This window comes from Acipenser ruthenus, chromosome 10 (assembly GCF_902713425.1).
Source record: "Acipenser ruthenus chromosome 10, fAciRut3.2 maternal haplotype, whole genome shotgun sequence".
Taxonomy (NCBI): Eukaryota; Metazoa; Chordata; class Actinopteri; order Acipenseriformes; family Acipenseridae; genus Acipenser; species Acipenser ruthenus.
Genome location: NC_081198.1, coordinates 20,320,713 through 20,334,778, shown reverse-complemented (window position 1 = coordinate 20,334,778; position 14,066 = coordinate 20,320,713). Strand labels below are relative to the sequence as shown.

General features: G+C 43.2%; 2 non-coding genes across 2 annotated transcripts; both read left to right on the top strand.

Annotated features, from left to right (window-relative positions):
• On the top strand, window positions 1-196 carry LOC117414693 (U2 spliceosomal RNA). Its single transcript, XR_004662227.2, has one exon. It is a non-coding gene; the product is annotated as a U2 spliceosomal RNA (small nuclear RNA).
• An 8,490-nt stretch (window positions 197-8,686) lies between these two features.
• Window positions 8,687-8,876, top strand: LOC117969740 (U2 spliceosomal RNA). The gene has a single exon (XR_004662661.2). It is a non-coding gene; the product is annotated as a U2 spliceosomal RNA (small nuclear RNA).
• The last annotated feature ends 5,190 nt before the right edge of the window (window positions 8,877-14,066 follow it).

Sequence of the window (14,066 nt, the reverse complement as noted above, 5' to 3'; positions counted from 1 at the left end):
TAAGCTTTTGTGGGGCAAAGTGGAAAAATATTGTAAATAAAAATCTGTTCTTATCAGTTTAATATCTGATACGTCCCCTATCAGGGGACCATATATTAAATTGATTTTTGGAATCGGGAGATGGAACAGGGGCTTGCTCCATCCACTCCACGCATCGGCCCGGTATTGCAGTACCTCCGGGAACGGTTCACACCTTTCTCTAATGTTGGTCAAAGTCAGATCTGGATCTCTCCTGTGAGCATTTTGTCTACCCCTGCTGGAGGGAGAGTGTCAGTGTTGATGCAAGTTTTCCTGCCCTTTTACTTCTTTTTTTTCTTTCTCTCTTTCTTTCTTTCTTTCTCTCTTTCTCTCTTTCTTTCTCTCTTTCTTTCTTGCTTTCTTTCTTTCTTTTATTCACATGTGGTGATGATGTAGACAGCAGCAGTTTGTTTCCTGGGAGCATGCAGCTAACAAGACAAGTGTGGTGGAACATGTCCCTATGCCAGGTCCTTCTTAGCCAGCCAGCCAGCCAGCGAGGCACAGTTGTAGTTACCCAAGGCACCTTGCACAGCATAGCAGCTTGGCATGACTATTTGTAAGACGCACTCCGCCAGTTTATGTTTTGTTTTTGGTGTTATGTGTGTGTTTTTGCTTTGTTTTGTTTTCTCCTGCTTAAATTGCACATTTCCCCTCTGGAAGCAGCAGCCCGTTTTTTGGGGGTCTGCTTGTGCTTGAAATTTTGCACCCACCTTTGAATCCCCCTGTGCCGTCCGGACTGGGGGGCCCCGGGCAAGGGCCAAGTCGCCATCGCTTCTCGGCCTCTTGGCTCAGATCAAGTGTGTGTGGCATGACCGCAGCATTTGTTCACTAGGAGAAAGAGATGGCGGTGTGCACGATGGCCTACAACAATTCATTTAAGTCAGCTGATCGGGCTGGGCTTAGGAATACTGTGAGATTTTTGTGGAAGGGAAGAGCGGAGGAGGAGATGCTGGATAGAGAACAATTTATCCGAGAAGTATTGCTGAGAGTTTTGAATTTTGAGCCGGAAGAAATCTTTTGTTTACAAAGGAATGGAACATCTAAATTTTTGGACGTCACTTTGCATAGCGCGCAAGCCTTTCAGTATCTTCTTGATACTTGTAATGCTAAAGAGGATCCAAGAGCCTTTATCATTTTTTTCCGTGGAGTCCTTGGCTAAAACAAATTTCCGGATTATAACAGTACATATGTACAATCCGTATGTGTCGGATTTAGCCATAAGTGCTTTCCTGTCCAGTTATGTGGATGTGATTTCCGGGGCAACGTTACTTAGAGACGGCTTTAAAATTTGGAACGGGAAGAGACAGTTTCAGGTGCTGCTTCGGCAAGAGGAGGGAGGGTATGATAGGTTCCGTCATCCCCCCGCAAATTTCTTTATTGGAGCAGATAGGGGTTATCTGTTTTATTCACGGCAGCCCCTGTTCTGCAGAAAATGTTCCAGTTTTGGCCATATAGAGGTCGGGTGTACACAAGAGAGATGCAGGAACTGTGGAGAACTGGGACATGTTTCAAAAGACTGTCAGAAAAATAAGAGCTGTAATGTCTGTGGAGAAGAAGGGCATTTGTTTAAAAATGGTCCTAAGCGGAAGCAGACATATGCTGATGTTGCATGGGGCCGTGAGACAGATGGCTTGGAAGTGGTGGATGACATGCCTCCAATTGAAAAAGTGTTGAAGGAGATGAGGCATATTGCTGTGCCTGACGGAGGGGCAGCAGAAGGTGATAAGGCAAAAGGTGGTGAAGAAGAAGTGGAAGGGGTGTCGTGGGGAGATACCCCTGACGATGTGACTGATACGACGGAGCAGATTTTGGTTCAGGGAAAAGTAAAAGGAAGAGGAAAGGGGAGGAAGAGGAACAAAGAAGTGGAGAATGAGACAGCGTCTGCTGGTTTAGAGGGGACTCCAAAGAAGATAGTGGGCGTGCAGCGCATGGAGGTACCAAAGGACTTAGAGGCCGTTTCTTCCCAGCAGTTAAGTTTAGTGGAGTCAGGGACTGCAGAGGAGGTATTTGGATCGGTTTCTTCATCATCTTCCATGATACCGGACACTGGTTTGGAGGAAGAGGTGCTGCAGTCTTATGTCTTTCACTGGTGAGTCCAGGTCCTTATGACTCAGGCATGGGGTTACCAGAGGAGCAAAATGAGAGGAGTTTTGTGGATACAGAAGGTATGGGCCCTTTCTAGGGCTAGACTTTTTGGGACTAATGGTTTGAGGGTTTTTTTGTGGTTTTCTCACTTGTGAATGATGGTTTATTTTTGTTTTTGTTTTTCATTTCTTTTTTAGTGCATTTTTTCTTTATCTTTTATTTCTATGAATGTAAGAGGTTTGAGGGGTTATAATAAGCGAGTTTCTGTGTTTCTTTATTTAAATTCTTTGTCATTTTCTTTTTGTTTTTTGCAAGAGGTTCATTTAAGGGATGCTTCTGATATTGCTTTGTACACAAAAGACTGGGGGGGAGGGGAGTCCAGGTGGAGTGTGCGGGGGGTGCATTCATCTGGGGTAGGGGTGTTATTAAAGGACAAGGAGATGGAGGTAGTGCAATGCATTTCAGTACTACCAGGGCACATTCTGTGTGTGGATGTGAACTGGAGAGGTCAAAAGCTGAGACTGATTAATGTACAGTGCCTTGCGAAAGTATTCGGCCCCCTTGAACTTTGCGACCTTTTGCCACATTTCAGGCTTCAAACATAAAGATATGAAACTGTAATATTTTGTGAAGAATCAACAAGTGGGACACAATCATGAAGTGGAACGAAATTTAGTGGATATTTCAAACTTTTTTAACAAATAAAAAACTGAAAAATTGGGCGTGCAAAATTATTCAGCACCCTTAAGTTAATACTTTGTAGCGCCACCTTTTGCTGCGATTACAGCTGTAAGTCGCTTGGGGTATGTCTCTTTCAGTTTTGCACATCGAGAGACTAAAATTTTTGCCCATTCCTCCTTGCAAAACAGCTTGAGCTCAGTGAGGTTGGATGGAGAGCATTTGTGAACAGCAGTTTTCAGTTCTTTCCACAGATTCTCGATTGGATTCAGGTCTGGACTTTGACTTGGCCATTCTAACACCTGGATATGTTTATTTGTGAACCATTCCATTGTAGATTTTGCTTTATGTTTTGGATCATTGTCTTGTTGGAAGACAAATCTCCGTCCCAGTCTCAGGTCTTTTGCAGACTCCATTAGGTTTTCTTCCAGAATGGTCCTATATTTGGCTCCATCCATCTTCCCATCAATTTTAACCATCTTCCCTGTCCCTGCTGCAGAAAAGCAGGCCCAAACCATGATGCTGCCACCACCATGTTTGACAGTGGGGATGGTGTGTTCAGGGTGATGAGCTGTGTTGCTTTTACGCCAAACATAATGTTTTGCATTGTTGCCAAAAAGTTCGATTTTGGTTTCATCTGACCAGAGCACCTTCTTCCACATGTTTGGTGTGTCTCCCAGGTGGCTTGTGGCAAACTGTAAACGACACTTTTTATGGATATCTTTAAGAAATGGCTTTCTTCTTGCCACTCTTCCATAAAGGCCAGATTTGTGCAGTATACGACTGATTGTTGTCCTATGGACAGAGTCTCCCACCTCAGCTGTAGATCTCTGCAGTTCATCCAGAGTGATCATGGGCCTCTTGGCTGCATCTCTGATCAGTCTTCTCCTTGTATGAGCTGAAAGTTTAGAGGGATGGCCAGGTCTTGGTAGATTTGCAGTGGTCTGATACTCCTTCCATTTCAATATTATCGCTTGCACAGTGCTCCTTGGGATGTTTAAAGCTTGGGAAATCTTTTTGTATCCAAATCCGGCTTTAAACTTCTCCACAACAGTATCTCGGACCTGCCTGGTGTGTTCCTTGTTCTTCATGATGCTCTCTGCGCTTTAAACGGACCTCTGAGACTATCACAGTGCAGGTGCATTTATACGGAGACTTGATTACACACAGGTGGATTCTATTTATCATCATTAGTCATTTAGGTCAACATTGGATCATTCAGAGATCCTCACTGAACTTCTGGAGAGAGTTTGCTGCACTGAAAGTAAAGGGGCTGAATAATTTTGCACGCCCAATTTTTCAGTTTTTTATTTGTTAAAAAAGTTTGAAATATCCAATAAATTTCGTTCCACTTCATGATTATGTCTCACTTGTTGTTGATTCTTCACAAAAAATTACAGTTTCATATCTTTATGTTTGAAGCCTGAAATGTGGCAAAAGGTCGCAAAGTTCAAGGGGGCCGAATACTTTCGCAAGGCACTGTATATGCACCTACTGATTTGGTTTCTAGAAAGGACTGTTTTGTTGCCATAAAGGATCTCCTTGTGACAAATAGACACATAGTTTTGGGAGGGGATTTTAATGAATCATTAGATAAGGGGAATGTGCACGATTATACAGTGGGGGTGTTAAAAGGTATATTAGTACTTTTTAGTTTGGTGGATAGTTTAAAAAAATGTAATCCAGGGTTGGAAGGGATCACATGGAGAAATTCAAGGGGGGCAAAAAGTAGATTAGATTATTTTTTTGTTTCAAATGTGTTGTCTGTTAGTTTTTGTAATACATCTCCATTATGGTTTTCAGATCACGATAGTTTAAAATATATTATTAGTTTCACAACACCGGTGTTTGGTGGGTTTTGGAAATTGAATTGAGGTATTGGAAGATAAAGCGTTTAGGGAGCTTTTTGTATTTCATTTTAAGGGATGGGTTGAAATGTTGTGTTATTGTGATTCTGTTCTAGTTTGGTGGGAGGGGGTAAAGGGAAAAATTAAGATACTTACTCAACAATTCTGCAGGAATAGAAGGAGGAAGGAGCAGAGAGCGGTTTTGGGGTTACAGAAGGATTTGGAGGGGGTGTATATAAGGGGAAACACAGGGGGTAATTTTGATTTTGACAAGGCAAGGGAACTTAAGGATAAGATGAGGGTGGTGTGGGAAAAAAGGGCGAGTATTTTTTTGTTTAGGTGTAAGGGGGATTTTTTAGAAAAACATGAGACATGTAGTTCATATTTTTTTAAACAGGTGAAGGGTGAACAAAAAAGAGGGTGATCAGGGGTTTAAAGGGGAAAGATGGGGTCACGGTGGTGGATACAGAGGGCATGCTAGACTGTGCTAGTAATTTTTATAAAGAATTATTTTCAGAAAAAGAGGTTAATGAGGATGTTGCTTCCTCTTTTTTGGATAAAGTGCATGTCAGGCTGTCTGATGAGGTGAGAGAGAGTTTGGAGAGACCGGTCACTGTTGCTGAGTTGACAAGTGCGCTTAATAAAATGGCAGATAGGAAAGTGCCAGGGGGAGACGGTCTCCCTAAAGAATTTTATGTCACTTTTTGGGAGGTAATTGGGCCAGTATTATTAATGGTGGTGGGGGAAGTTTTTCGCACAGGGAGTTTGTCAAAATCTATGAGGAATGGTGTGATTTCTTTATTGTTTAAAAAAGGGGATGAGATGGACCTGAGGAACTGGAGGCCAGTCACTTTGTTAACGGTGGATTATAAAATAATCGCAAAGGTTATGACTGAGAGGTTAAAACAAACAATGCTGTTAATTGTAAGTCAGGATCAGACATGTGGGGTGGTGGGTAGATCGGTTCATTGGAATCTGATGTTAACAAGGGATGCAATTAGTTGGGCTGAGGATAGGAGGGTACCTCTAATGTTGGTGAGCCTGGATCAGGAGAAGGTGTTTGATCGGGTGCACCAGGGTTTTTTGTTTAGAGTTTTGGCACATTTTGGGTTTGGGGAAAAGTTTCTTAGGTGGTTAAAAATTTTGTACACTGAGGTGGGTAGTAGGGTGAATATCAATGGGCATCTGGGGGAATTCATTTCACAAGTTTCTGGGGTGAGGTAGTGGTGTCCACCGTCTCCTATCTTTGCAGAGGCAGTGAGAGCAGATGGTGGGATTGAGGGGTTGTTGTTACCAGGGAGTGGGGGGTGCCTTAAGATCTCGCAGTATGCGGATGACAACTCTTTTTGACATCGGACAGAAGTTTGGAAAGAGTTCTTCAGGTTCTTGCACAGTTTGCCTTAGCATCAGGATCAAAACTGAACATGGATAAATCATCGGTCATGTTTCTTGGGGCTTGGAGGGATAGGTCTGATGTACCAGGGGGTTTACAGTTATGCACTGAGGGGCTAAAGTTATTAGGGATTTCATTCTATCACAAGGGGAGTGGGGTTAAGAATTGGGCGGATAAATTGGTAAGGTTAAGGGTGAAAATAGGATTATGGAAGTGTAGGAAGTTGACTTTTTTGGGGAAAGTGTTGGTGCTAAAAAGTGATGTTCTTCCATTTTTATTGTATTTATCTTACATTTTTCCTTTACCATGTAAATTCAGAAAGATTTTGGTTAAAATGGTTTTTGATTTTGTTTGGGGGGAAATATGAATACATCAAGAGGGATATCATGTATAGGAGGGTGGAGGATGGGGGGAGGGGTGTTCCTAACATCCCTCTTTAAATTGGACTATTTTCTTCATCCTTATGTATTGCTTTGAATCCAGTGGTTTTTCATAAATGTCAGTATTTTGTTTCATTATGGTTTTCTTTTACTATGAGAAATATTGTTGTCTGGTCGAATAATAGACCAAAGGCAGAGGTATTGCCAGAGCACTATCAGTGTGCAGTTGTTTTTTTAAAGAAACATCTAATTTGTAAAACGGAGAAATTATGTACACAGCACAAACTTCTGTATAATAATATCATTGAGGGGGAGGGTTTGGAGTTGGTTGGGGGGGTCACAAAAGAGGTGTGGGGAAGGGTGCAGCCGAAAGGTTTAGATAATAGGTTAAAAGATTTAAATTGGTTAGTGGTGCACGGGAGGTTACCTCTAAGGGAAATTTTACATAGACACAAATTAACAAAGAATAAGTTCTGTCCTAGAATCAAGTGTAGGGTGGAAGAGACTTTGAGTCATGTGTTCTGGGACTGTTTTTTTGTTAAAAGGGTTTGGGCACGAATAGAGGAGGTGTTTGATTTGATTTTGTTAGATTTTGCTTTGTCATATAGTATTGTGGTGGAGGGATTGGATTATAAAGGGATAAAGAAGGAGGTATGGTTTTTATTGTGGTTAGTTATTAGTTTAGTGAAACAGAGTATCTGGGATGCAAGAAATGTTTTAGTTAAATCAAATACGAAATGGAAAGTACTGGGGGTGGTGAATAAGGTATGTCGGGATTTGAGGGGTAGGGTAAAAAGGGATGTGTTAAGGTGGGGGTTTAATGCTGCAAAAGAAAAATGGAAGGGTTTGGTGTATTTGTAGTAAGATTTTTGTAAATAAGGGAAGGGGTTAGGTGTGACATGGGTTATGTATGGGATGGATTTTAGAGTTTATTTTGCGGGGTGAATACTCTGTATATTGTCATGTATTTTCTTTTGTGAATTTGTTTGATTGGATGTTCTGTATATTTGTTTGTGTGAAATAAATAATATATAAAAAAAAAAAATCTGTTCTTATCAGTTTAATATCTGATACGTCCCTGTGGCAAAGTGCCCCGCCCCTGTGTGCATTTGTGTGTTTTGTGTATGTATGCTTGCGTATGTTAATGTTGGTGTATAGATTGGTACACGGGATATAAACGGGTCTGTGTTTCACGTGTGTTTAAAAAGTGTAGATTTGTATTTAGGCACGAGGAGAGCACAAATCACTTCACGTGCTGGTTAAATGTAATATGTGAGCACGGGGTTGCACAGAATTAATTCACGTGCTGGGATTCAAGTGAATAATTAATTAGTAATTGAATCCCAGCACAATAGTGTATATATAGACGCACATTTCTTGCACTCAGGGTTGGGTGTTCGGAAGAGGAGAACGGGTGAGAGAGAGAGAGGAGAAACTAAATAGTGTAAAATAGTAAAGATAAGTGTTTGTTCTCACCGTGTTTGTTTGTCTCCGTGCACCGTTTGTTTAGTGTTAGTCCGTTTTGTCTGTCTCTTTATTTTGGCGCAAGTGCCGTGTCCTGTTTTGTATTCCATTGTGCAAACCTTTTATTTGTTATTAAACGCTGAGTGCAGCCATTGCACTCGGCTCATCATCACAACCACCGTCTCTGTGTATTCCTTTTCTGGTCTGACGCCACCCACTCTGGCCGTCTTTGTGACAGTCCCCTATCAGGGAACGGTGCACACCTTTCTCTAACGTTGGTCAAAGTCAGATCTGGATCTCTCCTGTGAGCATTTTGTCTACCCCTGCTGGAGGGAGAGTGCCAGTGTTGATGCAAGTTTTCCCGCCGTTTTACTTTTTTTTTTCTTTCTCGCTTTCTTTCTTTCTCTCTTTCTTTCTTGCTTTCTTTCTTTCTTTTATTCACATGTGGTGATGATGTAGACAGCAACAGTTTGTTTCCTGGGAGCATGCAGCTAACCAGACAAGTGTGGTGGAACATGTCCCTATGCCAGGTCCTTCTTAGCCAGCCAGCCAGCGAGGCACAGTTGTAGTTACCCAAGGCACCTTGCACAGCATAGCAGCTTGGCATGACAATTTGTAAGACGCACTCCGCCAGTTTATGTTTTGTTTTTGGTGTTATGTGTGTGTTTTTGCTTTGTTTTCTCCTGCTTAAATTGCACATTTCCCCTCTGGAAGCAGCAGCCCGTTTTTTGGGGGTCTGCTTGTGCTTGAAATTTTGCACCCACCTTTGAATCCCCCTGTGCCGTCCGGGCTGGGGGGCCCCGGGCAAGGGCCAAGTTGCCATCGCTTCTCGGCCTTTTGGCTAAGATCAAGTGTAGTATCTGTTCTTATCAGTTTAATATCTGATACGTCCCCTATCAGGGGACCATATATTAAATTGATTTTTGGAATCGGGAGATGGACAGGGGCTTGCTCCGTCCACTCCACGCATCGGCCCGGTATTGCAGTACCTCCGGGAACGGTGCACACCTTTCTCTACTGTTGGTCAAAGTCAGATCTGGATCTCTCCTGTGAGCATTTTGTCTACCCCTGCTGGAGGGAGAGTGCCAGTGTTGATGCAAGTTTTCCCGCCGTTTTACTTTTTTTCTCTCTCTCTCTCTCTTTCTTTCTTTCTTTCTCTCTTTCTCTCTTTCTTTCTCTCTTTCTTTCTTGCTTTCTTTCTTTCTTTTATTCACATGTGGTGATGATGTAGACAGCAGCAGTTTGTTTCCTGGGAGCATGCAGCTAACCAGACAAGTGTGGTGGAACATGTCCCTATGCCAGGTCCTTCTTAGCCAGCCAGCCAGCCAGCGAGGCACAGTTGTAGTTACCCAAGGCACCTTGCACAGCATAGCAGCTTGGCATGACTATTTGTAAGATGCACTCCGCCAGTTTATGTTTTGTTTTTGGTGTTATGTGTGTGTTTTTGCTTTGTTTTGTTTTCTCCTGCTTAAATTGCACATTTCCCCTCTGGAAGCAGCAGCCAGTTTTTTTTGGAGTCTGCTTGTGCTTGAAATTTTGTACCCACCTTTGAATACCCCTGTGCCGTCTGGGCTGGAGGGCCCTGGGCAACGGTCAAGTCGCCTTCACTTCACGGCCTCTTGGCTCAGATCAAGTGTGTGGCATGACCGCAGCTTGGTCTATCTGAGAGAAAAAGAAGGTGATACGAAGATGGCGTCGAAATCTTCATACAAGTCAGCACGTGGGGCTGGACTGCAGAATACCGTCCATTTCAGATGGAAAGAAGAGAACAAGGAAGATTTCTTAGATCGAGATCAGTTCGTGGAGAAGGTGTTGCTGGAACAACTGCGCTTTGTACCTGCTCAGATCTACTGCCTTCAGGTGAATATAAGCCAAAAAATTTTGGACATGACTTTTGAAACTGGATCTATTTTCGAAATCTTTCTAAATCTTTTGAAGAGAAATCAACAGAAAAACCTTTGTCTTTTTATAGCATGGAGCCACTTTGGCACAAAGACCACAGAGTAATAACGGTTCACATGTTTAACCCATATGTATGTGACTTTGATATTGAACTGTTCTTATCTCGGTACTGCAAAACTGTTTCTGGTGGAGTACCAATTAAAGATAAGCATGGCATATGGACAAGTAAAAGACAGTTTCGGGTAACTTTAAAGCCTGAAAAGGACAGTTCTGATGGGTTTAAGCACCCGCCGGCCAATTTCACAATTGGGCCAAACAGAGGCTACCTGTTTTACAGCAGACAGCCCCAGTACTGCAGGAAATGTGGTATTTTTGGGCACCTGGCTGCCACTTGCGAGAACATAATCTGTCGTAACTGCCAGGGCACAGATCATGAGACTAAGGACTGTGACAAAACAAAAAAATGCAGCATCTGTAACTCTGAGGAGCACCTGTTCAAACAGTGCCCAAAGAGGAGTACAACTTATGCAGATGCTGTCCGAAGTGAGGAGCCGGCTGAGGAAGAACCAGCTGATCAAGAGGCGGGGGAGACTGTCCCAGAAACTCTACAGGAAATGGAGGAGGAGAAGGAGGAGGAGGGGGAGGTTGTAGTCGGACCTAGTCGGAGGGTATTGGCTTCCTCCCGTGACTACAATGGATTGTTTCCTGGCAACCAGGAACATTAGAGAGAGGTGAAGAGAGGCAGGGAGAAACGAAAAAACGTAGATGAACCATTAAAGAGTCAATCAGAGGCTGTCACTAAACGGAAGGTAGAGGGGATCCCACTTTCTGTTAACCCCTATGGCGCTTTGCTGGTAAGAGAGGAGGGGGAAGCTTTAGAAGAACTGTCAGAGGAGGGAGTTACTAGAGACTGGAATGAATGCAGCACAGGCAGTGCTGAAGTCTGAGCTACTTTGGAAGAAATCCAGGAGCAAGTTCTGGCTCTTGGTAATGACTCTACTAGGCAAACGCTACCCAGCCATCAGAAGGAGGGTCCTACAGAAGGCGGACCAGGACATATGCCTGCTTTGGAAGGCAAAAAAGGGACTTGAGCTGATTGGTGATTAGTTTTGGTTGTTCTTTTTTTCTCTTAGCCTATGTAAATGGCTGCACTGAATTTAATGTCTGTAAATGTCAGGGGGTTGAGAGACAAAGTGAAGAGGACAGCTGTGTTTACCTCTTTACGATTATATGATTTTTCGGTTTGTTTCTTTCAAGAGGTACACCTTAAAGATGAGAAGGATGTGGAGGCCTTCAGTACAGAATGGGGGGCTGGTGAGTCCTGCTGGAGTGTGTGGGGGGGGGGTACATTCGTCGGGAGTGGGGATTATTTTTAAGGGTCAAAATGTGGAAATTGTACACACTGTTTCACCTGTACCAGGGAGGGTCTTAATGGTGGATGCTGATTGTGGGGGGACACAGTTCAGATTTATTAATATATATGCAAACCCTCTTATGTCTGCAAGGGCGGATCTGTTTGCCGAGTTAGGGGATTTGTTGGTCACTAATAGGGTGGTGGGAGGGGACTTTAATATTAATTTGGACACAGCTCAAGACGCAGATTGTAGTCTTAAGCATCTGAAATCCCTGCTAACAAATTTTGAATTAGTCGATGCCTTTGCAAAACTAAAACTGAAGGGGGCCACTTGGAGGAATTCCAGAGGGTCTAGTAGCAGGCTAGATTATTTTTTTTGTAAACAAAACCTTTCAGTTACAGTCTGGGTCTGTTCTCCCTATGTGGTTTTCAGATCATGACCTAATAACTCTCAAAGTATTAGTAAAAGCTCCCTTGTTTGGCAAAGGCTATTGGAAGTTTAACAACAAAGTACTTGAGGAGAGAGAGTTCTGTGAGCTTTTTTTAGAGCACTACCAGTTTTGGGTGGGGTTGAAGCCATATTTCAGTTCAGTGGTAGAGTGGTGGGAGGAGGTGAAAAGGAGGGTGAAAGTGTTGTCACAAGAGTTTGCTAAAGCTAAGGCTAAAAGGGAAAGGAAAGAGATTTTCAGATTGCAGCGGATTTTGGAAGGATTATACATGATAGGTAATAGGGGACACACAGTTAACTGGAAGTACTTTGCAGAGGTGAAAACAGCAGTTGAAAGACATTTTTACTTTAAAAGCCACACAGTTTTTGTTCCGGAGGCAAGGAGAAGTGGTCTTTAAACGCTGAAGGTTGCACTCATTCTTTTTTCAGACAAATCAGGGACAGACAGAGTAGGCAGGTAATCACCAGCCTGCTGGACAAACAAAACAGGGAAATACTGGACCCTGCTGAGGTACTGGAATGTGCTAGCTCCTTTTATGAGGATCTATTTTCGGTGCGAGATGTTAGTGAGGGGGAGGGGAGCCACTTCCTTGCTCAGGTGTCATCCCAAGTGCCAGAAGAAGTAGTAGAGGACTTGGAGAAGCCTATACTGTTAGAGGAGCTGACAGCAGCCTTGAAAGGGATGAAAAGCAGGAAGGTACCAGGATCTGATGGGCTTGGGAAAGAATTCTATTTGGCGTTTTGGAATGTGTTGGGTAAGGATGTCTTAGAGGTAGTACAGGCTATTTTTAAACAAGGTGAACTAGGGAGATCAATGAAGGAGGGCATTATCACTCTTATTTAAGAAAGGAGAGAAGTCTGATCTGCAGAACTGGAGGCCTATTACCTTATTAAATGCCGATTATAAAATTAGTAGCAAAGGTCCTTACAGGCAGGCTTGGGAGAGTGATGCCCCATTTTGTGTACATAGACCAGACTTGTGGAGTCCAGGGCAGGTCTGCCAAGTGGAACCTGCAGCTGATTCGCGATGTGATTGGCTGGGCGGAGGACAGGAGGTTGCCACTGATGCTAGTTAGTTTAGATCAGCAAAAGGCTTTCGACCGGGTACATCATGGGTTTTTGTTTAAGGTCTTGCAGAATTTCAGGTTTGGGGAGCACTTTCTGAGGTGGTTTGGCATTATGTATAATGGGGTTTTCAGTAGGCTCAGAGTGAATGGGGAGAGAATTTGGGGAGAGAGGTCCGACAGGTATCGGGAGTAAGGCAGGGTTGTCCTCTCTCTCCTCTTCTCTGTCTTGTTTGTGGAGCCCTTTGCAGCGGCTCTACGGGGGGACAGGAGGGTGGGGGGGCGTGGTAATCCCAGGTAGTAAGGGAGAGGTATTAAAAATCTCTCAGTACGCTGATGATTCCACGTTATTTTTGGAGTCGGATTTTAGTTTAAAAAAATATCTAGCGTTAGTCCACTATGTACAGAGGGTATAAAAATTCTTGGGGTCACATTTTATCGCACGCAGACAGAGGTTAAGAATTGGGAGGAGAGGTTAGAAAAGGTGGGAAGGCAGTTAGCACTTTGGAAAAGCAGAAGACTCACCTTTAAAGGTAAAGTGCTAGTGATAAAAGCCATAGTTTTGCCTCTACCTGGCATATGTATTTCCTTTGCCTCGCAGGATGAGAAGGGGGGTCACTAGGATAGTGTTTCAGTTCATGTGGGGAGGAAGGTACGAGTATGTGAGGAGAGATATTATGTACAGACCTATAAAGGAGGGGGGGAGAGATGTGCCACACATACCACTGAAACTAGACTAGCTTATTGTTTTCAAACCTATGTGTTGCATTAGTTGGGGAAGTCTCGCACAAATGTCAGTATTTTATCGAATTTTGGTTTTCCTTATCTATGCATCATCTGGCCCATATTTCAAACAGCATTCCTGAGGCAGAGACCAGGCCCGCCTGGTATGAACATGCTGTAGTGTGGTCAAAGGCTAACCCAGCCTGTAAGAGAAAGATCTGTGTCACATAAAATGTTGTATAGCCAGTCTGTTTCAAGTTTTTATGTACGTTTTTTTCGCTGACACCACAAAACGCCTGGGCTGAGATCCAACCGAAAGGCTTGGATAATAAATTTAGTGACTTTAATTGGTTGTGTGCACATAGCCGAGTTCCAGTGCGGGAGGTTCTACACAGACACTCCCTGACTAGAAACCCTTTTTGTCCAAGGAACAGCTGTTTATCGGAGGAAACACAAAGGCACATGTTGTGGGAATGTTCCTTTTCTAAATCAGTTTGGGAGAGGGCAGAGGATCTGTTTGGATTATTGGTGCCGGGTTTGGTTCTGGATTATGATTTTATTATATATGGTGCTGGGTTGGGAAAATACTCAAAAAAGATGGGTTTTATACTGTGGTTTCTAATCAGTTTGATAAAATTTGAAATTTGGGGAAACAGGAACTGCCTGGTGAAAAACAACAAGAGCATGTGCCCTGACAGAGGGATAAAAGA